General features: G+C 47.4%; 1 long non-coding RNA gene across 2 annotated transcripts; it reads right to left on the bottom strand.

The window, feature by feature from the left end:
* Positions 1–212: 212 nt before the first annotated feature.
* LOC111740188 lies at positions 213–4876 on the bottom strand. 2 transcript variants are annotated; one of them, XR_002780485.1, is made up of 4 exons: positions 4377–4876; positions 2425–3219; positions 1041–1144; positions 213–696 (listed from the first exon to the last, which is right to left on the bottom strand). It is a non-coding gene; the product is annotated as an uncharacterized LOC111740188 (long non-coding RNA). The 2 variants fall into 2 exon arrangements; XR_002780486.1 differs by having other exon boundaries at positions 1041–1370.
* Between the last annotated feature and the right edge of the window lie 21306 nt (positions 4877–26182).

The following is a 26182-nucleotide window of genomic DNA, read 5'->3' on the forward strand; positions in this document are numbered from 1 at the left end:
AAGGAAAGGGGTGCGAGGGGACTGAAGTCAGGGTGAACACATCCCGGTTGCAGTCCAGGAGCTGCTTCCTCGGTGCTCTGTGACCCCAGCTACTGCGAGCCTCAGGTTCCTCATCGGTAAAGGGGGGTAAATGACCCCCACCCAGGCCTCTTCTTCCCCAAGACACAAGGATGTTTTTCAAAATTTTTTAAAAATTAAGTTTATTGGGGTAACATTGGCTAATACAATTATGCAGTTTTCAGGTGTACATTATAATTTGACATCTGTATATTCTGTCGTACGTTTACCATCCAAAGTCCAGTTTCCTTCAGCTACAATATATTTGATCTCCTTTACCGCATCACAGGATTGAAAAGGCAGTGAAACCATGTCGTGAAAAGACTGGGTCCACAAGGCACATGTCAGAGGATTATTATTATTGTTAAAAATAATAGACAGCTTTGAAGCTGGTACCCCGAGGCTCCGGCAGAGCCCAGCCACTGCCAGCAAGCTGCCGCCTTTCAGATTGAGACGCAGATACAAGAGGCAGAGAGGAAAAGCTGATCCTGGAGGCTCCTTCCTGAGACTTCTTTGTTTCCTTCTTCCCTCCGAGGCCTGCAGGGAATATGGGAGGCTTCCAACTTACACAGTGCTACCTGGTAGCAGAATCTGTACGGCCTCGGTGGCACCTGTCATCAGCCCCAGAGAGTCAGCCGGCTGGAGGTGAAGAAACAGAAGCCTCACTCAAAGGGATGCTCTTGGCTCCTCCCCCCTTCACCTGTGTCCCTCCTCCTCCTTCCCTCTCCTGGACCCTCCAGTTCTGGGTCTCCTGAAGCCCTGCCATTCAGGGGCTCCTCCTCCTGCCAGGAGGTGGCATCCATTTCCCACCTGTAACATCGCTTCCTTGATATTGGAGATGTAGTCCACCCACCATAATTTCATTTTTAAATCCATGTCTTTAAGAAATATTGCTGTCAGAAATGTAAACTTGGCTTACGAGACAAGTGGCTATCGATATAAATACATAATTATTGAAGTAAAAACAATGCATGCCTCCTCACAGAATTGGTTTCGGGTCCTTTCCGTGGTTTCTGTGCTGCCCTTCGGAGCGCCCCGAGGTAGAAGATGCCATCAGGCTCTGTCGAGTCCTGCATGGCGTGTTTACCTGTGTGAGGCAATTGACTGTGATTCGATCCAAACCTTGGAGCCATTTTGCAGATGAAGCAGCCAAGGCTTGGGGAGAGATTAAGTGACTTTCCCAACATTCCCAGACAGGAGACAGGGATCGGGGCCACTGGATCGATCGGGGGCCACAGTGGATTCATGGAGCCTGGACCCATCGTACTTGGCATCCTCCAAAGCTTTCAGCACAGTGCTTGACACGGTGGTGGCTGAGAGGGAGATTTCGAATGAGGAAGACAAGCTCGGGGCAGCGGGGCGTGACAGCTGAAGAAGCATGAGATGACAACACAGAGGCTGAGATAAATCACAGGGACGTGAAGTACAGCCTAGGGAACAGCGTCAACAATGTTGCAGGAACTATGGACGGTGACCGAGGGGGACCAGACTCACTGTGGTGATCGCTTTGTCAGGTATATAAATGTACGACATACGATTTATACGTTGCACTCATATAGTATGGTATGTCAACTATAAGTAAAAATAAATTTTAAAAAGCTACAATAATAAAAATAAAAAGGACGTAGTTGTAGGAGTTCTGGAACATTTATTTGCATCCGCGGTTTTCCTCTCTCCCTGTCTGAGGGGAGGCGGAGGCCGAACTAATGGGGACCCAGTTTTTCTACTTTGCCTTGGTCCTCCTCCGACCTTTCTATAGTATGATTTTGAGTATGATTTCATTAGGGAAAGAATAAAAAACAAAGATTCCTTTGCTAAAAACAAGAAGAGCTCATTTTTAGGCGGCCTTCAAGGCTTCCCCAAATCCCGTCGACTGGGATTTTGTAATTTAAATGTGGGCACTCGCCCTTCCTGGCTGTGTGATGTTGGATGAGTCAGTCGGCATCCTGAGTCTCAGTGTCTTCAAAATGGGCACAAGGAGAGAACCGTTACTTAGTTCTCAGGGTTCCTGTGTGGAGGATGCACGGACATGACCTGGAAAGAGCGAAGGACTCTGCAGAAGTAAGGGATTGCTGGATGTGCAATCATCAAACATTTCTTGAGTGGTAGCTCTGGGCTGCACTCCGGCTAAGTGCTAGAGATACAAAGAGCCACTGGGCGCATAGGAAATAGATAAACAACGGGAGTGAGATAAATAAGCAGGCAATCGCCCCATGGAAGCATACGTGCCCAGAGCTAAGCCTGGGGTAGTATCATCCTGGGGATGAGGTAGCAGGAAGGGGGGAGGGCGGTGGTAAGAAAGTGACATCTAGCATGAGTCTTAAAGTGGAAGCAGAAAACAGTAGTGACACTGGGTACATATGTTACCGGAGAGTGGGATTCCCTCCCGGTGTGTGGTCCAGGTTCTCGATGTCTCCAACAAAGAATCGAGCAAGACACTGAAAGACAGCAGGAAAGAAAAGCTTTATTAGAAGGGAAAGAACACTTCCAGATGTGGAAACGGGCCTGAGCAAGAGAAGCGTGGCTCAAAGGCCTGGTAACAAAGCCTTTGGGGCTTTTATCCCTATTTGCTGTGGGTGGTGACTTTTCTTAGCGAGCGGGCTTCCCTGACTGACAACTCACATTGACAGGACTCAGTGATTCATCGTTTGCTTTCCGCGCATGTTCGTGCACAGAATTCGATCTGTTATAATGATATTAATGGACTTCTGGACATATGCATCATCTTATAATGATGGTATAATGAGGCTCAGGTAAATTAAAGATTGTTGGGATCTTTACTGTGCAGGTGCGAGTGACTGGCTGAAACTAGTACCCAACTTTCTGCTCACTTGTTTCTATGAGTTACTTTTAGCTCCCAAATGCCTCTGGCTTGCTTCAATGTGGGTGAACGAGGGCGGACCCCTTCTAGGATAGGATGACCTCAGTGTTTCTGCAGGCAGACCCGAAACCCCCTAACTAACTTTCCTGCCTAACTCTTTTCTAAGAGCCATGAACTCCTTATTATTGGTATGGATGTGGAGGGATGAGCATCTCTTCTGTATCTGCTTCCTGCTGAAAAGGGCCGTGGTCCCTGCCTATTGGGGTTTCATGGAGCCCTTTCCCTCTGTGCCTTAGTCAGGGCGGGGTCTTGGGTTTCCTGCTGAAGTGCCGCCTCAGTCCCTAGACAAGAAAAAGAAGATACGTACTTGTTATTTAAATCATATATCTATTAATTTTCTATGATTGATTTGCCTATTAAGCAAGTAAAGGAAAACAAGCCTGGTTAATATATTTCTTAAAGAGTAAAAAGACCTTTGGCCTAAAGTCCCCTCCCCTCTTGGACTCTAAGGGCCCTGTCTGGCCTAACGCCATGTCTGATAACACTGGGCCGATGACCCTTATCAATAGCCAGAGGATGTGAGTCACCAGTTTTAGGGCAATTATTGGGATTTGAGGGAGAGGGCCTTTTTCCCAAAGAGAGGAGAAAAGAAAACTTAACTAGGTTTACTAAAAAGATTAAGAACTCTGCAAGAGATGTCTCGTTTCATTTCCTGCTAAAAGATTAAGAATTTTACAAGCGATGTCCCCTATCACATGTACATATATTTCATTCACATAGGATTTGAGTCACATAAAATTAAGAATTCTGAGATCCCATTTCCCCTTTTGTGCAAGGATCTCATAGAGACAAAAGCAAATGCAAAACGTACTGTTGGGCCAACGGTACGAACTCCGTCAAGGAGTTCTGTTCCATCTTTTTGCAAACAAACATTATTCTACCAACAAATATGCTAGGCCCTGTCCTCTTGAGAAAACTCGATACACTTACAAACCATCATACGTGAGGGCCCTCTGGGTGTCTAAGATAGACCTCAGGGAGGCAAGGTGTCTTCACGGAGGCCAAGAAGTACAGGAGTCAGGTTTAGGTCTGGGGGTGGCTGTGTGTGCAGGGGACACGTTCCAGGTCTGCAGTCTGAGGGACAGAGTTGGAGTCCATCACTGACCTCATGCAGCAATGGTTGCGTGTGTGTATGTCAACTAGTGAGCCGTGTGCTGAGGGTATGGAGATGAATAAACCCCTCTCCTTGCTTTAGGGCAGCATAGGACAGAGATACATAAAACGCCAATTAAAATCCACGATGCTAAGTGTCATGCGCAAGATGCTTTGAGAGCAGTTTTTGCGTGTGATGTTTTGGAAAAGACACAGAGATGGAAAACAGACACACCTGGGCTTCGATTCCAGCTCTGCCCCTCACTCTGTGATCTTGGGCAACTTATTTAACCTCTCTGAGCCTCTGTTTCTCCATCTAGAAAATGGGGGTGGAGTAACAACTTACCTGCCGGCACAGGTGAGTGAAGAGTACAGCACTGAGATGCCGCTGGGGAAGCACCTGGCTCAGTAAGCGGTGACTATCACCACCATCTTGGGCAAGACACTTAACTTCTCTAAATCTCCAGGAGCTTTGAATGTTCTCATCCGTACACGAGGCAATGGAAGTGAAATGGGCTTTGAAAAACCGTGACAAGCAAACGTTATTGCTCTTAGGATTCTCAGCCAGACCGAATGAGGACAGAGAAGGTAAGTGCAGCAAGGTGCTTTGCCAGAGTCCAGTGAGGAACCGTGGGCCGGAAACATCTCGTGCCCCTCCCGCCCACGGCCCTGCAGAGCCCCAGACGGTCCTCTCTCATCATCTGAAACCTAAGTATCTTCTGGACTATGGCCTGCAGATCCAGGGCTGGGTTTCTTTGTCTATCGGCAAAGTCCTGCTAGGAGGGGCACTTGCCGTCAGGCCTGAGAAAGAAGTCAGGCGTGGTTGGAATGCAGTTGCAAAAGAAGTTACAAGAGCCTGGCGAGAATGCTGAAATCAAGCGATGTCGAGAGGTTTTGTTATTTTTGAAAAAATGACTCATTCTGAGAAACCCTAACGACCTCACAGAACATTCACCTAGTTGCCTGTATGTATAAACCCCAAGCTCACTGCAGAGAAAAACAAATCCTGTTGTCACAGATGACGGAGGGGTGGCGGGGCAGTGAGGGCTGGCAGTGGGAATACGGATGCCAGTCTGATGAAGGAAGAGTTTAAAGATAACTCCTGCCCTCTAAGGGGACTTGTTTGAAATCTCCAAGTCCTCTTCCCTAAATCGTCCCACCAAACTATCACAAAAACATCCCCTTGGAGGTAACGTGTTCTTTGGTTTGACCTGAGATGACCAGGGTGGTAAGGTTATTCCCGCTTGATGTGCAAAGGAATTGGTGTCCCAATCACTTGAGCTATTTCTCCAAGATTGGGGGCGGGGCGGGGTGTGGCAGGTAGGGACGAAGGGAAGGAGAGAGTGAGAAGGAAATAAAGAGGAGGAGAAGGGAGAAGAAAGAAGAGAGGAGAAGCCCCGTGAATGAGAGCCAAGGTGAAAACCGCGCTCACGTTGCGTGGAAGCTTGTCCTGTGGACAGACAGGTGTCAGCGTGGGTGCCTGTTGGCCGCCTCACTGTCAGATGCTCAGAGATGGACTCTTGCTCCGCCTCCGTTCTTAGCCGGATGCGCGACTTCTGGGAAACAGTTCTCTTCACCATGTCTCCACCTCCCGTCCGTGAAAGCATCAAGGTGAAAGGGGTCGAATAGACTCAGAGCTTCTGAAATTTATTAGGCGTACAAATATTCTGGAAAACTCGTTAGCATACAGGTTGCTGGGCCCCGCTCCAGAAAGTCTTTTTCTGAAGGTCTAGGGATGGGCCAGGGAATCTGCATTTGTAACAGGCTCCCCGAAGAGGCTGCTCCTGCCGATTGGTCACTGACCCCACTTTGAGTATCCTGGGGCTGGATGATCTTGAACGTCCCTGCCATTTCTGCTGTTCGATGATTCAAAAAACTCATCAGCTCCCGGTCATCGGGTCATGGAGAGGTGTGCCAAGTTCTGGGAAAGTGAAAACAAGACGTGGTTTCTGCCTTTGGGGTCTAGCGGTCTAGGTAGGGAAACAGACAAGATAAGGCTGCTCATCATTGCACATGGCGCAAAAGGGACATGCAGAGGTGGGAGCCGCCAGCTGCCTGCGTGGGAGTCAGGTAGGGCTTCAAGGAGGAGGGTGCTGACGCCAGGGCTTAACTTGTCATTAACCAGAAGGAAATGCTAGAGGACAGCTTCTGTGCAGAGGGAGGTGCAGGCTGTTTCGAACGGTCCACAGAGAAAGCTCTGGCTAAGTGCTCCTTGCATGAGGTGTGGCATTCGTGCTGCTCAGAGCTATAGTCCAGCTCTGCCCTCCAGGAGCTGCCAAACACAACAGCAGCTGTACCCCACTCCCCTGGAGGGCCCGGGGGACACCCGGGGAGAGAGATCCTGATCAATCAGCATCCCCGGGGACCACGGTCAAGTGTTTATACATATAATATAAGATATGTACGCATAAATATTATACTGTATGGACATTCATTGTACACATATGTACACACACGGAGCTGATTCTCGTTATTGTGAGTGTGTCTATTTGCTTATAACTCCCAAAGCAATACTCGTGGCCCTTGATGGACATAAGCAGAGCAGTGAAAAATTTCGACTCACGCAGCACTCGTGTTCCCAGGGGAATAATGCTCCACCTTCTTGGTTCGGCTCTTGGACTGTGAACCAGGATCCTTTTTGTGGTCTACTGAGTGCCATGTTTTGTGTCCTTTGGAGATGATTTTGCTGTTTAAAATCACCTCCAAGCGTAGCACCTCTGAGCCGTCTGGAGGCTCCTCCCAAGCACAGGAAGGCCGGCAGGTGCCTCCTGGAGGAAGCAGATGTATCGGCTCAGCTTTGTACAAGCATGAGTTATGGCGCTGTTAGCGGTGTGTTCAAGGGCAATCAGTTGACGATGTGTATTAAAACAAGGTTATGTATTGACTGGTTGATGGAAACGTTTTGATCATGTCAAAAAAAAAAGAGATGATGTAAATGAAGCCACTTCAAAACGGAGCTGGAGCTGCCAAGCCAGAGGGACTGCCTGGCCCGTCTTGTACCTCAAACCTTGGAACGTTAGAACAGGGCAAAGTAATCTTTGAACTGGACCCAAGGCAACACCGTGTCCCAAATAACTGTTTGCAAAGATCACGAGAAAGCAGATGTTATGATTACTGGACTGAAGACCACTGACCTGAAAATTAAAGGCATTGTTTAGAATCAGCATCACGACGGCACGTTATCCGCACCAACAGAAATGCCTTCCTGCTATTGATGTAATTGTGCCCTTTCCCCTTCTCATAAACATCCTTTGCCTTTGTCTCCTAATCAGAACACTATTGGGCTCCCGCCTGAATGAATGATTCCTGAACGGCTATTCTTATTGATCTCAAATAAACGCTGTCGTCTCTCATTTTGAAAGAACTTTTTAGCTTAGCCACCGGAGGCTCATGGGACCCTCGCCTTCTACTTCCCCTAGGAGAAATGGTGCAGCGTTCGCTAATCCAGTGTTCATGGCAACTTTAGAAACAGCTACCGCGAGTAATTGATGTGTGTGTGTGTGTGTGTGTGTGTGTGTGTGTGTGTGTGATTAAGCCACTAAGTGTATCTGTTGCTCAGTTATACATTAGTATATTTAAACAGATAATTCATAGTTGCAGCAAGAGTTTAACAAAATCCAAATGTCTAGGTAAACTTTGGAGGCTTTTGTACGAATCCTAACTGGCAGCAATTTTGCTGCCTCGTTTTCCGCCCCGATTTCAGCAAAACTCTTCTTACCACTCATCCCGGACTTTTCCTTGTCATCTGCACCCACTTGAATTCACAATAGCTCACCAACTTGGTTTAGATACAAATTTACACGTAACAGACCTGGTATTAGAACATAGCTGAATGTGGCTTCAAAATGGATCAAAGGATGATTTTAAGTTGGAGATTATTTTGACTTTACCATTAGGAGTCAAACTCCAATTTCGATATATGTTTTTTTTTTTCCCTCCCAGCACCATGAAGCAATTTTTCAGACACCAGCTGGGTATCCCACAATTTAACTAATCTCTGACATTATGTACCCGGAGATAGCATCAGATCCCACAGGCTAAGGGCTCGGTCCCACAGCACTGCCCGCACTTCAGATGCCAATCACAAGTCCAGCTTGTCATCTGTACTTCTGACAATCCGCCTGCAAATCAGAGGTTCCCATGAGCACCTCCTTCTGTTTCACTGATTTGCTGGAGAGGCTCACAGAACTCAGGAAACCAGTTTACTCACTAGATTATCGATTTATTACGAACGATATTAAAGGATGCAAATCAACAGCCAGCTGAAGAGAGTCATAGGATGAGGTCCTCAGTGCAGGAGCTTCTGACCCCATAGAGTTTGGGGCCTGGTTCACCACCTCAGTAGCTGTTGAAAGCCCATTTTTAGGGGACAAAGGTTTGGTTTATGGAAGCTTCATTACATAGGCATGATTGATGAATTCGTTGGCCGTTGGTGATTGATTCAACCTCTAGCTCCATTTCCCTCTCTGAGCTCTGAAGGTGATGCTGAAAGTTCCCATTCTCTCTCCACACCCTTGGTTCCCCTGGCAACCAGCCCCCTTCTTCAGGTGACTTGGGGATTTTCCTAAAGTATCTCATTAACATAACAAAAGACAATTTACTCGCTCTCATCACTTAGGAAATTCCAAGGGTTTTAGGAGTTCTGTTGAAGGAATGGCGGTAAAGACCAAATATATATTTATTATACATCACAACATCACAACCACATTGTACTAATTAATTCCTGCATTTGGTAGACTGATTTAATTTTTGCCTTAGAGGGAGAGATGGTATATAGACTTGAGGAGATTTCCTTTGTGGGCAGGGAAACTGAGGCAGACAAGTCCTAGCCAAGCTAGGCCTTGAGCCCCTGCAGGCTAAGGCAGGAGGCCCCACTCACCACCCTGCTCCTTACGTCTGGGCCTAGCCCTTGACCCTGTCCCCTAGGCCATGCGAAACCTTTCTGGCTTGTTTCTGAGAAATGCATTGAGAACAAGAAAGGCCCCTCAGGCCTTCCTGGGGTTGGAAGTGGACGTGACTTCCCTGGGAACCAGGGCCGAGGGGCCCTGTGGCCTTCCGGACTTTGAAGTCCCTGCCTCCCGTGGGATAGCTGTGCTGGAGGGCGTCTGGGTGCTCCTGGGCCTCTGACTCTTTCCTGTGGGTCCTCGGGGACCTCGTTGGCCAGCCGAGCGAGAGGAAGCAGTGAGGCTGAAGAAGCCAGGCGGCTGGCTGCCATCCCACATAAACACGCTCTGTCACTGTAAATTATTTACGCGCCATATGGAAGCTGGACAGGCTCCCTGATGAGGTGCATTAATTAGAAGCATGATGATCCCGCCGTGGCCCAGTTTCCTGGGGGCCGGGAGGGGTGTGTGCAGAGGAGCGGAGGGGGGCTTTTTCCTTTCACTCAGCATCCCCCTGCTTAGAAGGCTGCAGCGAGAGCCCAAAGTCCACAGCTGGGCCCTCGAGGCCACCCCCACCCAGGGCTCTCACTCTGTCACCCTGGCCCTTGGCTTCAGGCTCAATGACTCTTCTCCGTCTCTGCCCCGTTCCCACCCCCAGACCTCTGCGTCGTGTGCTCGCTGCCCTCCCTGAGATCTCTTTTCTTTCTCAGCATCCTTTAAAGCACAGCTCAGATGTCCCCTCCTCTGCGTGGCCTCCCCTCGCACCCCCATGGCTCTGCACACCCTGCCTTGCAGCCCGGCCTCTGGGTCGAATTCAGATACCAGCTCCGCCCCTTGCTGGGACCTTGTGTTCCCACAAGGAGAACTAGAGACCATGGTGGTGTGCCCCTGAAGTTCTGTGGACAGGGTAGAATATGCACAGCGCCTGGCATCCACGAGTCACCCCACAGATGCTACTTATTATTACTATTCATTATTATTATGAAATATAGCACTTATTTCTTTCTGTTGTAACCACTTCTTAGGTAAGCTTCATTCTTACCAGACTCTGACCTAGTGCAGTGCAGGGGCCACTGTCCTGCTCATCTCAAACCTTCTGCTTCCAGCCCAGTGCCTGGCGCTGTCGGCGTCCAATAAAGAGTGAATATATGTATACTTGATAGTAGCACCCGGATGCAGCCTCCAGCATTTACTGGGTGCTAACTGTCTGCCAGGCCCTTTCAGTAAATTAACTCGTTTAACACAAAGGTCCGACATGATAGCTATGACCAGTATTCTCATTTAACAGATGAGGAAACTGAGGCACACAGGGGAGAAGTCACTTGTGCTAGGTTACCTATCTGGTGAGTATCAGAGCTGAGATTTAAACTCGGAAAAGTTCAGACCTCAATCGTTCCACTGCTTCTCATGGCCGGACAAGATAGGATATTCAATGCCAAGTGCCTGGCTCCTAGTAGGTGCTCAGTGAATGCTGGATAAGAGTTTGGGGCTTCTGTACGTTTCGATTGCCCAGACTAAAGGCAGGCACTCACACAGATCAGCTACCGAAAAGGTTAAAAGTTTCTATGTGTTAAACTTATCTCTTAAAAAACGTTTTCTAAAGCCTCACATCCTGTGTATCTTTTCCTGAGCTGACCTTCTCTAGAGCTCGCACTTGACCTTCCAGCGGCGAGGAACGGCCTGTGTCGCCCAAACAGGCTCCAGCCCAGGCTCTGTGTCGTATCCTTATTGCCATCTTCCCTGTAGGCTGCTAGACCTCTTCCCTCTGCCTAGAACGTCCCTTTCCCCCTCTCCCCTGCACCTTCCCCACTGCCACCGTGATCCTATCTGGAAAACCCCTCCCGTCCTTCAAGGGCCGATTCGCACCATACTTGTCACACTGCTGTCCCCATTCCTTAGCTCTCTCACCTGAACACACGTCTGAATCATTTATATACACGCACATGTGTGTGTTTGTGACAAAATGGTGAACAGTAGAGGCTTTCGTGCCTGACGCCTGGGTTTTGGTCTGGCTCTGCCTCCTCATGCAAGTCTCAGTTTCCCCACACCTGAGCCTCAGTTTCCCCATCTGTGAAGTAGTGCTAATCATAGTACCTGCCTCGCCGGGTTTTGTGAGGATTAAGAGCACTTGGCCATGAGACAGGAACGTAGCAAGTGCTGCATCAGGGCTCCTTCTTGTACTTTTATTCTTCTAGAATGAGCCCTCCAGACCCTGGATCGCTTGCTCCCTGTGAGTCTTTATATCTTCAATGCCTGACACGCAGCAGGTGCTCAATAAATAAAAATACAATTCATTTTCATCAAAGTGAGTATTTATTGAGCATCCACCATGTGCCAAGTGCTAGATATGCAAAGAGGGGTACAGCTAAAGATCGGGATGCCTACACGTAAAGGTGGCCAATAAGAGACAGAATGAACGCCAACGTGGCACTTGCATTGTCCTATTTATTCCCTAAGGCATTTATCCCCCAGGCTCTGGGGAGATAGAGATGAATAAAGTGTACTCCTGGTCCTCAGAGAGACATGACTGGGTACATAAAGTGTGATCAAGGTGGACTCTGGGGCTCGGGACAGGGCCGCTGGATTATGAACCCCTTTTAAGGGATGGGGGAAGGGAAACGGATGAGAAAGGCTGTGTCTTTGCACCTGCTGGCCCTTTCGCCTGGGACTCCTCTCCTCATCCTTCCTGTCTCAGATGATGTGTCCTTTCTTCCATGAGTCCCCCCTCAGAAAGCTTCCTCCTCATCACTCTATCACCTGCTCTGTTCATTTCTTCTCAAACACTAACCACGATCTGTAGTGAATGAAAGGAGAGGAGGGGAAGGGAACTAATATTTCTTGAATGCCTGTATTTCTTGAATACAGGAATTCAGCACTGTACTCGTCAATAACAAATGTTATTTAATTATTGTCTCGACACTCCATATTAGTTCACATGCTGATATGCCGGTATTCTTATCCCCATTTTGCACACTACAAAAGAGACCCTCAAGCAGGCAAATGCCTTTGCCCAAGGTCGCCCGCTGGAAGTGGTAGAAGTGGACTTGGAACGTGGGGCCAGCTACCTCCCCACACCCATGGAGCTTTCATGGCGCGGGGAGAGGCCAAGTAGGCAAGAAAGGAAGCGGAATGAGTTGTTTACTGCCCCAGGCACTTTCAGCAACAAGTAAGCGATTTCCCTAATTCCTGTCTGCTGTTAATATAGAGACTTGGCAGCTGGGAACCAGGTTGCAGAAAAAAACAACAACAACAAAAAAGTTTTGTTTTTTTTTTCCCTTAACTCAGCAGCACCACCTGCAGGATCTAAGGGAACATTGCACAAATGATCAGGAGCGGGTTCTCTTGCGTCTGCTGGAGGGGATCCTGAAGAAGGGACTTGAGACATCAGCTAACGAGCTTTCATCTTACAAAGGAGCAAACTGAGACCAAGAAAGGAACTTAATCAAAGTCACAATGTTAGCGATGGCAGATTTGAAGCTGTGTCTCTTCTGACTCTCCCTTTCCCTCACTCCTTCCCTCTCCGCCCCCTTCTCTGAGTCGATAAACATTGATTGAGCACTTACTATGTCTTGGGCATAGTCCTTCTCACGGGATAAAAATACTGATGGCTACCATGTGCCTTTCAGGGCTATTGCTTAACTGCCATTAACGATGTACATCATAATTACGACTTAATTATAAGAATGTATTGACCATCCCTACGCCTCAGGCTCTATGCAAAGGCATTAGATCTCAGCAGATCCTCACAGAGGAGGAAACTAAGGTTTGAGAAGTCTGGGGAGGTGCCCAGCCTGGTTCAATAAGTTGTGGAGCTGAGATTCAAACCTAAATTCTTCTGACCCCAGAGCCAGAGATCTTAACCACTATGTCATATTTACCTTGTAAAGTATCTAAAGTTAGTTCAAGAACTATCCATCCTGTAATTAGGATGTCCCTCCTATTTCAAATACTTACTTATTTCCTGTCTGAGATAGGTGCTGACTCCTTCCCAAATTCACTGCTTTTAAATCCCTAGTCTATATTGAGGTTCTGCTATGTACCAGGCACTGTGCTAGGTGCCAGGGACACAAAAGTAATTGTTACTCAGTTGGGAGCTCGTGGCCTTGGAGGCGTCAGCCTGAATATGAAGCGATCGGCAGGGCCTGTCACGATAGAAATACTGCACAGTGCAAGGATGCCACCGAAACTGCAGCTGATGGGACTGGCACTTCCTGAGCTGGGCAGTGTATGGCCTGCATGGCCATATATGGCGGCCCTGACCCACTGGGGTGGAAAAGTGGCACAGGGCAAGGGGTGAGGGATGGGGAACAGTCACTTCTGCCTCTGTAGGATGGGGAAGTGTCACAGCAAAGGGCACTGGAGTGTGACTGCCACCAAAGCTGTACAGACTTTGATTTCCTGTTCTCTTTAATCGAGAGGTAAGGCCGAGTGAGCTTTGAGGAGACACGCCTCGGTGTTTCGACCTGTACAGCAGAAACTTTATTTCAGTTTCCATTTCTGCATTAGCTACCAGGCTGCATTTTGAGTTCCCAGGAATTTTGCCCTGGTTCTCATTTTGGGGCAGATGGGTAGTTTCTCTCTTTTGGGGTGGCTGGTTCCTGAAATTGGAACTCACCAACTGCAGGTGGCATGTCTAAAACCCCATGCAGTGTGGGCAAGCTTACAGCCCTTGGAAGGATTCTCTGCCCAAACCAGAGGGAAATGGATGCATGGCAGTGCTGCCCCCTCCCCGCAAAAGGAGCAGTCATTTCACAGATGTCAGTGTCCTCATCTCTCCCCGCTTACCGCTAACTCTCCTCACCCTCTAAGAGCACTTTGTGTGTGTGTGTGTGTGTGTGTGTGTGTGTGTGTGTGTGTGTGTGCAAATTTTGATTTGTGTTTAACTTATAGTATGAAAACAACAGGAATTTTTTCCAGTTTCTCAATAAAATCATTCTATAATGACTATACTTTCCCCATTGCCCACCTGGGTGACAATCACGTGATTGGGATAAGCCAGTTAGTTACTAGAAGGGCGCAGAAGGTGCAAAGATGTAAAGGACAAAAAAAAAGGGAAAAAAAGACCCGCTTCCAGCGCTCCAGGAGCTCCTGGTCCGTTTGTTGCTGGCCTTGCAACCGCAGGAACGGACAAGGTGAGGAAGGGCCACCTTAGCAAGTGGAAGGCACCTCCCCCCACCACACCCCCGTCAGGGGTCAGGGCCAAGCAAGGAGAAACGTCAGCCAGCATGGCAGAGGGAGGCCGTAGGGGAGAGTTCTCTTCTGATCTGTCCTGGGAGAAAGATGCCTGTCAGCCTCTCGACTTCTCATTACTTTGGAGTATGAAGGTTCCTTTCTTCCTCAAGTTGTGGGCTAAGTAGGCATTCGATAGCCATTCTGGGAACACAGTCAGCCAAGACAGCCTTGATTCTATGGGAAAATGGGCTCCGAAGTCCAAGCAACTGTCTTGGAAATCAACTATTGAAGCACACTCCTTCGTGGAGTTGAAACCCTTCCGCTGTTCATCACTGTAGAGTTAATTCTGTGAAAAGGGCCATGAATCTGGAACTGCAATGCCTAGGTTCCAGGCTGCCTCAGCCAGCTGCATCACGATCTTGGGCAAGTCACATCATTTTCCTCTTCGGGGCCTCACTTGAAGAATGAGGCGTGGGACCGGATGAGTTCCCATGCGCTGTTGAAGTCTGTCTTTGGATCTCTTTGTTATGTTACTTTCATTTCTAGTATATCGTTGCATTTCTTGCTAAATAGAGTGCTTCTTTGGCCCAAGGCTTGTTGGCTCCAGATCCGTTCGTCACTCCTGTGTCAGCTAATTTATGGCTGGGTGCAGCCAATAGGAGGCACTGAACCACTATTGAAGGGTGTCAGGAAAGGAGAAACTGGGGTATTTCTCCTCCCTTCTGCCTTTGGAGGTGTCTCTTGCCGATGTCTCATTCATTTATTCCTTGGTCCCAGTTCCTATTTCTTATAGGGTTCCTGTGATCCTGCCTCCTTCCTTTGTTCCTCCAGCTAAGGGGTGGCAGTGGCTTCTAGCTATTATTAATCTCTGAGTTGCCTTATTATTTTTGGTTGACTTTGTAGCCGTTCCATCACCTGTGTAACCCATTACCCATATTAATTTCCCCATTTCAAATACTTGGAGTGGTTTCTGTTTACCTGGTTGGACTTTGATACATTCAAACTCATGTTGGTTTTACCTTGTAACAGCTAGCAATAAAGATAATGATGATAATGTCGATGATTACGGCCCCTTACTTGGTCTATAACCTCACATATTACAAAGCTTTCACTCGAGTTCTATAATTTGAGTCTCATAATCATAGTATGACATAAGAAAGGCATTTAGCATTAATGCCACTTTACAGAAGAGGATGTGATCTCATCGAGCTCTCACAGCTGGTGCGTCCTGATAGAGCTGGAACCAGAACCCAAGGTTTTTGATTTCTCCTCTAGTTTTCTATCCCAAGTTGTCCTTCTACTATTCATCGTTATCCCACCTACCCCGCCGGAATGGTGCCGTAATGTTATTCCTTTAGAATGGTGTTTTCTGAAGTGTGGGGAATCAGTAGAGGGTGTATCAGTTATCTTTTGCTGTGTAACAAATTACCCCAACACTTAGTGGTTTAAAAGAGCACTGTTTATTATTTTGGAAAAGGTCCACGCATGCATGAATGCTTTCCCCTATTCCGCATTTTCTGGGCTGATTTTTCACCCAGAAATTGAAGAGTGGTTTCAGCCTAGGAGGGCTTCGAGGTGGCAATTTCCAACAATGTGAGATAGGGTCTGACTGTGGTGTGATGAGGAGGAAGGAGACTGGCTGAACTTTTGCACTGAGGAGCTCTGAAGGCACAGGCTTTTGCCCTAAAAAGATTCTGCAAAAAAGCAGCCTCTAGCCAAGGGACAGGGCCAAGAGGATGAAGTCTAAACTTATTTGTATTAAATATCATTAAATAGGAAAGATCACTTGTCTTTCTCTCCATCTACATTCTTCACTGAGTGTCTAGCGTATAACATCACATTAGAAGGCAAAGTAGTTCCCTGTACTGTAGAGATTTACCACATCATTAGAAAGAAAAATATTTTATATTCCTAAGTCCTCAGCGACCCCAGCCTTTGTGGGGAAGATCAAGGTCACCATATCCATCACACCCTCCCTTTTGTCAGTAGTCAATAAATACTTATATTTACATTATGCTTACCTTATGCCAGTCTCTTACCCTACTGTCTAGGGTTGCCTGCCAAGGATCTCACTTTGGTGATTTCTGGAAGTCTAAGGGGATGGCTCGTACGGGCATATCAGCTCTGACCCTCTGGCTCCATGTACCGTTTACTCTTTTCATTCTCGGCTCCGGCTTTCTGCTGTGATATCTACCGCCAAGTTCGGAGGCCCTTGCCAAGGCCGGTGTGGCCGGTGTCTGTGTTGGGGCTATTGTCTCCATCTAGTGTCACATTATGTTCCACGCTGACCCAGGGAGAATGCCTGTCTCTGTTTGTGTCTTGTCCACTGACATATGCCCCAAGCAGGGCTACCTTGCTTCTTTCACAGTAGCTCATGGCTTCGGTGAAACAGTTCTATTTTGCTTGTTCGTTTGTTTGTTTTTGTTGTTTTCTTCTGTTTTAGGCTCTGTCCTCACAGGTTGTGGTACAAGCTCCGAGGCGGGTGTAAAGAAGTACATCAGGAAACTCCTGAGCCATTGTACTCAAGTTGTCCCTCTACTTTTCACCACGATCCCAGCTGCCTAGTTGGAACATTTTTTTTTTTTTTTTATGATGATTTACAAACCACTGGTTGAATGCATATTAGTTATTTTTTATTTTATGTTTTTCAATTACAGATAACACGCAGTATAAGGTATATTAGTTATCTTCTGCCATGAACAAATGACCCCAACACTTAGTAGCTTAAAAGAGCATCATTTAGTATTTCACAGTTTTCCTCGATCAGCACCCTGGGAGGGGCTTAACTGGGTTCTTTGGCTCTGGGTCTCATACGGCTGAAGTCATCTCAAGGCTTGACCAGGAAGGATCTGCTCTCTATCTTACTCGTGTGGCTGTTGGCAAGTTTCAGTTTCCTGCTGGCTGTTGTGCTGAGGGCCTCAAAGCCTCGGGAACGGCTGGCTGGAGGCCCTCCTTGGTTGTTTGCCATGTGGGCCCCTCTGTAGAGCATGCTACAGCATGGCACTGGCTTCGTCATCATGAGCAAGTGAAAGGGCAAGAGGGTGAACAAGACGGAAGTCACAGTCCTTTGTACCTTTGTCTTGGAAGTGGCATACATGACTTTTGCCAAGTTCTATTAATTAGGAATCAGTAGCTGGGTTGAGGCCCTACTGAGGGAGGGATTACATAAGGGTCGAATCACAGGAGATGAGCATCACTGTGGACCATCTTCGAGACTGCCTACCATGGGTGGCGGGGTTGGGGGGGTGGTGAAATTAATTTTGATGATAAGGGAATTATGATTAAAAACATTTAGTAGTTAGCCATCTATTTTAAGGGATAGTAGGGAAAATGTAACTGGATGTTATTGCTGAAAAAAAGGCTAAGTACACAAAAGGAGTCAATTAAAAGAAAAAATATGAAGTACGGGTGGCTTTTAAATGTGATTGCCAACAGGTACTGTGATTTGTTCCTAACCAATAGAATATGGCAAAAGTGATGAGATGTTACTCTCGTGATTAGTTTATACCACCTAAGACGGTCATATCAGAGATCCTTTTTTGTGGGCCTGAGGAAATGACAACTTCATTAGATAAGCCCACATGGCTTACCTAAAGGACTGTGGTGACCTCTAGGATCTGGAGACGTTCTCTAGCTAACAGCCAGCAAAAAGCCAGGACTCTCAGTGAGAGAGGCACAAAGAAATGCATCCAGCCAATAACCCGAATGAGCTTGGAAGTAAATTCTTTCCCAGTTGAGTTTTCAGATGAGATCGCAGCCCAACTGACACTTAGGTTGCAGCCTGAAGAGACTCCAAGCAGAGAACCCAGTCAAGCCATGCCTGAACTCCCGACCCACAGAAACTGTGAGAAGAGACCTCTGGCCTCTGTGTGTGGGCTGCCTTTAATAGGTTGGACATTGGGCCCATGGATGATGAGGTAGCAATGACAAGACTAGGGAGGTACAAGGCAGGACCCCAGAGAGAATTTTGAAGCCCTGACATCTCTGTGAGTCTTGGAGTATTCTTGGGTGACAAGGATTCTTTGCATTAAGAGGAATAAATTGGCTCTTGTTTAAAACATAGCAGGTGGTTGCGATGATTAAGAGTAAAAATGAACTTATTTGGCCCAGGTGGGAGGGAGTTGGTCGAATACTAAGATTTAGACTTCCTTCCTTAATAGCCAGACCATGAAAAGATAAAGAATGAAGAATGATTTTTCAAACTCAAATCACTCCTATGATCAATGCTGTTAGTAATTGCTAACATCGATTGCATAACATTGATTACTATATGCTGGGCTCTCTTCTGTGATCTTTATACGTCTGGCCTCGCTGACTGCTTGCCACAACCCAATTAGATAGGTATTCTGAATATCTCCAATTCATATACGCAGAAACTGAGACTTAGAGAGGTTAAGTAACTTGCCTACATCCTGGGACTAGCAAGGGCAGAACTGGGATTCGAAGCTAGATACGAACTTGGGAAGAAGTTCTACAAGATGACCTCCAAGAGTGTGCACACCCCCTGAAATGGTTTGCCTGTAGGTTGGCCAAGGAGTAAGTGGGTTATTATTGCTAGGTTAGGGTCCTGAGTTTCATACAATGCTAACATGAGAAGACTGGCAGAGCATCAATGTCACATAGGGAGATACCAGCTCACTGTGTGTGCCTGCAAGCCTCTGTGCGTGCCAAGTGATTGGAATGGCCCCCGTGGCCCACCCACGCCCTGAAGTTCCCAGGGACAGTTCATCTTTCACGGAATGGGAGGCTCTGGAGGGATCGTGTCCTGGGAGTCTGGTGACTGAGACACTTATTTTGGGTTCCACCCTTTGCTGGCTGTTTGACTTCAGGCAAGGGACTTAGTCACCAGGGAACTTACAGTTCTCATCTGTAAAATGAGGATAATGAGACCTGATTCCTGTCTTCCTCCCAGGGAGGGCAGGAAGCTTCCCGAGATCACCTCACCAGGGCCTTTTGATCTGCTTGAAAGAATCCTCCTTAATTGCTCAGCCAGGTACTCTGAGCAACTGGGTGGGCGTTTTACGACCCGAGACTTAGTTATCTTCTGCCATGAACAAATGACCCCAACACTTAGTAGCTTAAAAGAGCATCATTTAGTATTTCACAGTTTTCCTGGATCAGCACCCTGGGAGGGGCTTAACTGGGTTCTTTGGCTCTGGGTCTCATACGGCTGAAGTCATCTCAAGGCTTGACCAGGAAGGATCTGCTCTCTATCTTACTCGTGTGGCTGTTGGCAAGTTTCAGTTTCCTGCTGGCTGTTGTGCTGAGGGCCTCAAAGCCTCGGGAACGGCTGGCTGGAGGCCCTCCTTGGTTGTTTGCCATGTGGGCCCCTCTGTAGAGCATGCTACAGCATGGCACTGGCTTCGTCATCATGAGCAAGTGAAAGGGCAAGAGGGTGAACAAGACGGAAGTCACAGTCCTTTGTACCTTTGTCTTGGAAGTGGCATACATGACTTTTGCCAAGTTCTATTAATTAGGAATCAGTAGCTGGGTTGAGGCCCTACTGAGGGAGGGATTACATAAGGGTTGAATCACAGGAGATGAGCATCACTGTGGACCATCTTCGAGACTGCCTACCATGGGTGGCGGGGTTGGGGGGGTGGTGAAATTAATTTTGATGATAAGAGAATTATGATTAAAAACATTTAGTAGTTAGCCATCTATTTTAAGGGATAGTAGGGAAAATGTAACTGGATGTTATTGCTGAAAAAAGTCTAAGTACACAAAAGGAGTCAATTAAAAGAAAAAATATGAAGTACGGGTGGCTTTTAAATGTGATTGCCAACAGGTACTGTGATTTGTTCCTAACCAATAGAATATGGCAAAAGTGATGAGATGTTACTCTCGTGATTAGTTTATACCACCTAAGACGGTCATATCAGAGATCCTTTTTTGTGGGCCTGAGGAAATGACAACTTCATTAGATAAGCCCACATGGCTTATCTAAGGGACTGTGGTGACCTCTAGGATCTGGAGACGTTCTCTAGCTAACAGCCAGCAAAAAGCCAGGACTCTCAGTGAGAGAGGCATAAAGAAATGCATCCAGCCAATAACCCGAATGAGCTTGGAAGTAAATTCTTTCCCAGTTGAGTTTTCAGATGAGATCGCAGCCCAACTGACACTTAGGTTGCAGCCTGAAGAGACTCCAAGCAGAGAACCCAGTCAAGCCATGCCTGAACTCCCGACCCACAGAAACTGTGAGAAGAGACCTCTGGCCTCTGTGTGTGGGCTGCCTTTAATAGGTTGGACATTGGGCCCATGGATGATGAGGTAGCAATGACAAGACTAGGGAGGTACAAGGCAGGACCCCAGAGAGAATTTTGAAGCCCTGACATCTCTGTGAGTCTTGGAGTATTCTTGGGTGACAAGGATTCTTTGCATTAAGAGGAATAAATTGGCTCTTGTTTAAAACATAGCAGGTGGTTGCGATGATTAAGAGTAAAAATGAACTTATTTGGCCCAGGTGGGAGGGAGTTGGTCGAATACTAAGATTTAGACTTCCTTCCTTAATAGCCAGACCATGAAAAGATAAAGAATGAAGAATGATTTTTCAAACTCAAATCACTCCTATGATCAATGCTGTTAGTAATTGCTAACATCGATTGCATAACATTGATTACTATATGCTGGGCTCTCTTCTGTGATCTTTATACGTCTGGCCTCGCTGACTGCTTGCCACAACCCAATTAGATAGGTATTCTGAATATCTCCAATTCATATACGCAGAAACTGAGACTTAGAGAGGTTAAGTAACTTGCCTACATCCTGGGACTAGCAAGGGCAGAACTGGGATTCGAAGCTAGATACGAACTTGGGAAGAAGTTCTACAAGATGACCTCCAAGAGTGTGCACACCCCCTGAAATGGTTTGCCTGTAGGTTGGCCAAGGAGTAAGTGGGTTATTATTGCTAGGTTAGGGTCCTGAGTTTCATACAATGCTAACATGAGAAGACTGGCAGAGCATCAATGTCACATAGGGAGATACCAGCTCACTGTGTGTGCCTGCAAGCCTCTGTGCGTGCCAAGTGATTGGAATGGCCCCCGTGGCCCACCCACGCCCTGAAGTTCCCAGGGACAGTTCATCTTTCACGGAATGGGAGGCTCTGGAGGGATCGTGTCCTGGGAGTCTGGTGACTGAGACACTTATTTTGGGTTCCACCCTTTGCTGGCTGTTTGACTTCAGGCAAGGGACTTAGTCACCAGGGAACTTACAGTTCTCATCTGTAAAATGAGGATAATGAGACCTGATTCCTGTCTTCCTCCCAGGGAGGGCAGGAAGCTTCCCGAGATCACCTCACCAGGGCCTTTTGATCTGCTTGAAAGAATCCTCCTTAATTGCTCAGCCAGGTACTCTGAGCAACTGGGTGGGCGTTTTACGACCCGAGACTCCCACAGCCCATGATGTGCATGCTCCCAGAAGCACTCTGAGGTTTGCGGTGATGGATTTGGCTGGCCAACGTTCTGCCAGGCCATCAGCAGAGATTTCTCAGCACCTTAGTCATGTAATAGGCAGTTTCCCAGGGCTGCTCCTGCCAACGCTTCCACTTATTTATGGAGTATTTCTTAAGAGTTCCTGTGCACACACGGCAGCTTCTCGCCCCTCCCCCAGACTTGTCCACGGCAGTCATTTCTGGCATCATGGAACGCTGCTAACCCTCAAGGACAGCTCTTGCCTGCTTTAGCTGTAGCTTGGATGTGCTCTCTGCCCTCTGGTTTTTAAAAGTCTTCTCTAAGTGAGGAGGATATCCACCTTTTCACTTCTTGTCTGGGCCACGATAAAAGCTTTTCAAGGATTCTCCCTGCCGCCAGCCTTTCTCTCTCTCTCTGTCTGCCACACAGCCACCTGATCCATGGGACATATTGCTTTCCTCCTTGAAACCCGTCAGTGCTGTCCCATTGTTCACACCATAAAAATGGAACAAATTAACCTGGCATTGAAAGCCCTGCCCATACCCCTAACTCAAAATCAGACCCCAAATTGTCTTTCTTTCCTAGTTTCTCATCTTTTCCCACGGTTAATTCTTTTATTTGCTCAACCATTCCACTTTGTTGGCTTACGACCTCCCATATGCCAGGTGCTGCATTACACTTTGGGGAACAAAATAAGGTCCCTGTTCTCCTGGAGCTCACGGCCTCGTGAGAGATACAGACACATACACTGGTGAGTGCCATGCAGTTTGACAGGTGCCATAATATGGGAAACAGAGGGGCGACTGGAGCCTAACTCTGCCCGGGGTGAGGGAATGATGTCTAGTGCTCAAGGACGAGCAGGATACAGCCTGTTAAAGAATCAGGGCCGTGGAATGGAAAATGTGTCCCAGCGAGAATGACTTCGATGTGGAAGGGGCACGGGGAATTTGGGGGACTGACATGACTATGGCAATTCATGGTTTGGCCCGGTTTCTGAAGGTCCTGGTGAGCCCTGTTCAGAGGCCTGGACTGTATTCTGGAAGAAAAGGAACTAGAAGTAGGGACGTCTAGTTCCTTTTCTGACGGGCACCCCGTCAGGTGCTCTCAACGGGGCGAGTCTTCCTCCTGAATGCCCTTCCCTTCTCCCTTGTCCTCGTCCATTCTCCTCTCGTTATGGTCCTAGCCATCCTTCATGGCCCGCGTCCAAAGCCATCTGTTCTTTGAAGCCTTCCTGGATCCCGAGGTCAGAATTTATTGTTTCTTCCTTCGGATGTCTGGAGTCCATTACTTGTTCGATACATATTACTATGTATCGAACCTCACCTGGTATGTTATGTTAGCTGTCCTTGTTCGACTCCCTCATGGGACCGAAAGCTCCTTAAAGGGCACGTTAACCATGGAATATTTACCTCTGCATTTCCTAGAGCAGTCGGCATACAGCACCGTGAGCCAGGCCTCCCTGAAGCTCCTGCTTGCTAGCAATGTGCTCTTGGACAAGTCACTTGATATCTGAGACCTCGAGTTGTCCCATCTATAAAATAAGGATAATCAACTTTATTGCATGGGATAATCATGAGGATTAGGTAAAGTACGTACTTAGCACTCAATAAACATTCAGTGTCCTCCTCCGTCCTCTGCTGTCTGGCTTGGAAAGCCTGTTGCAACATCTCAGGAGGCCATCCCCGAGGGAGGAGCTGCTCACTTTTCCCATGGGTCCGGGGGAGGTGTTGGGTGCACCTACGAGATCCCATCTGCGCTGGCTTGCTGAGCCCATGGGCAGACGGGCAGACGGGCAGGCTATCCATACTGCTACTGAATGTCGTGGAGCCTTGGTTATCAGTGGCAGTCAGCCCCACCTGTTCTAATCTGATCGTGTCTTTGACACCCGACATGGATCACTCATCCTCAATGTCAACAAAACGAAAAGGCTTAAAACGATGTGCAGAAACAAATGAAATAATACAAGGCTCCCTGTCCGGGACTCTGCCTTAAAGCGAGCTGTGCCCTGAGGCAGAGGAGACATGCTGATCTGCCCATAGATGTTTTTCCATTTCTACCTGCTCAGCTTGTGTACAAAATCTGTACTATGAGATCACAAGGGTCATGGTCATGCAGTGGTCGTCTTTGTCACTGCCATTGGCAGAGGCAGTCTCTTCCTCTTCCCCCTCATCATCATCACTGCCACTAGGGCGGGGCGTAGGGCAGATCTTCACCTCTCAAGCCGTTCTGTACAGACCCCATCTGCTCATGGAGCCTCATAGGTCTCTGTACTGATTTTACAAATACTTGGTTCTTACGGCAACCTCGTGAGGCAGGTAGAACAACTGCCACCATCTTAAATGGCAAGAAATCGAGGCTCAGAGAAATTGGACGACTTGCTTAAGTCACAGCACAAGCTACCAATGGAGTGAGGGCACGTCTGGGGCTGAGACGGAGCTTGTTTGGAGCCCAAAAAGAGTTGTTTGAAAAGAACAGCCTTGTTTCTCGGCAGCTGGCTTGGGTTCCCATCTGGTTCCGTTGGTGAAAGGGTCACCATGATGTCTGAGGAAGTTTTTTAAGCACCGGTGGAAGCCAGTTTCTTTATTTATCTCCTTCTGGTTCTTGGAGTCCCACTGTTTGTCTGGGACACACGAATGTTGGCGGCATACAAAGAGTGAAGAAGCCCAAGAAGAATCATAAGGAGATAAGGGTTTGCCCTGGGGCTTATGGGGCTGCTGTGATTCTAGAATATTCCACAATGCTCCCCACCTTCCTGCCTTGGCACACACATGTGTGATATTGCATCAACATATTTGCCCCAGGGAAAACTCCTGTTTCCTCATGGGTAGAGCAGAGCTGTTGCCCTATTGGGGATATCGGGAAAGACTGATGTTTACTGGGTCACGTGTGCCTATTGAGCAGGATTCATATTCCAAGCCTGTGTGTCTCTTCCTCCTGGTCTTGCCTAGAGTCTGACATGGTTCCTTGAACTTTTACTTTTGATAACTTAAACCGCCCTCCCTCTCCTAGCAGGTGTTTTAGGAAAATTTTCGGCCAAAGAACAGAGATGTTTCTTTTTTTGTTTCCACCAGCCTCTTAATTAATTAAACAAACAAACAAACAAAAACTTTAATCAAAATTTTAATGGTGTGAAAGGCTTAGGATTCTGAGATATAGATCAGCAAATGGACTTCCCAATAAGGCCCTTTCCTATTTATACTCAAGCCGACACAGAAATGAAATCAGGTGTCACCTCCATTGCATGCTCAGCTCTCTGCTGGAGAGTTTTCTCTCCTGGAATTGGTTTAGACAATTCTGAACCATGAAGATCCCCTCCCCACCCTTTCTCACCCACCTCCGTCTTACGAGTGGGAGACAGAGAAGCCCTTTCATGGTCAAGGTCCTGGGACATAACCTGGTTCCTGCTTGCCTGGCAACAAGGTGACCTGCCTTCCTCTTTTATACTTGAGATAATTGAGAACAATGATATTCAATTGCTATTTCTTTCTTTCTTTTTTTTTTTTTTCTCATTTGGGGCTCTGGGAGCTAAGTTTCCTCTAATCTCTAATAGTTTTCTTTTTTTTTTTTTTTTTACAAAACGCAAGCATGGAAAAAAGTCTCATGATGTACAGCAAGATAGAAAGACTTTGAAGTACATGTCATCTTTCATTTCCTTCTCTTTGTTGTAACATCCACAAATTATCTCTTGGGAAAGGAGGGGCCCCGGGCTTGAGGTACCATGTTCTCCTGGATAGAATTTGTCAAATCCATATTTTTTTTCCAAGGGAAGGATGAAAAGTCACATGGCAGGGAGCCAAGATTTTTAGCCTACAAAGCTAGGACTTCCAAGTCTGGGTGTCTGTGATATGAAGAGGCTGATCTGCCTCTAGCACCTTGACCTGTGAGTGTTGTGTGGGTGAGTTCTGTTGGGTGGGAGGCAGGAGGCGCTGGGGCTGTGGTTCTCAAGCCCAGCTGCCCATTGTAGTCACCCTGACCACTTGAATTAGAATCTCCAGAGGTGGGCCCAGGCGTTGGGATTTTTTAAAAAGGCTCCTCATATACAGAATATGGATCTGAAACCACTGCTCCAAGGTAGTCTTCAATTCTAAAGCTTATTATGAAACACTTAGATGAAATGAATATTTTTATCTTTACAGATAGTGGGAGAAGTACTAAGTACCTCTTGGGAGAAGTACCTAGTTCCTAGTAGAAGTACCCAGTATCTAGAGGGAGAAGAAGGGCTGAGAAATGACACTCCCAGCTCCGACACCTCTTAAAAGCCTGGAGTCCAAAAGCCTTCATTTAATCCTCACTCTAAGCCCTCACGGTAGGTGTTGCCATTCTGATAATGGAGGGAACGCAGTTCAGGGAAGTGAGGAGATGTGCCTGAGTTTCGTGTGGGAGGTAAAGGGAGAACCAGAGTTTGAATGCTGAGCCCCACCACCCACTTCCCTGACCTCTGCATGTGGATAGCACCCAGTGGATCCTTCAGCCCTCTTAGAGCTTCCATGGTGGCAGTTTGGAGCTCCTCCTTCTCCGAGACCTTAGATGACAGGATCTGTTATAATCGTACCTCTAGATTTCCTGGGGAAACCTAGAGGACAAGGGTCATTTCTTCTTGACCCAAAGGACCATCTGATATTCCCCAAATTCCCCAATGTCAGCATCCAAATTAATCCCCCAGACTGCTCCTCGCAGAAGCAACATCA

The sequence above is a fragment of the Pteropus vampyrus genome, unplaced genomic scaffold (genome assembly GCF_000151845.1).
Source record: "Pteropus vampyrus isolate Shadow unplaced genomic scaffold, Pvam_2.0 Scaffold59, whole genome shotgun sequence".
NCBI classification, from domain to species: Eukaryota; Metazoa; Chordata; class Mammalia; order Chiroptera; family Pteropodidae; genus Pteropus; species Pteropus vampyrus.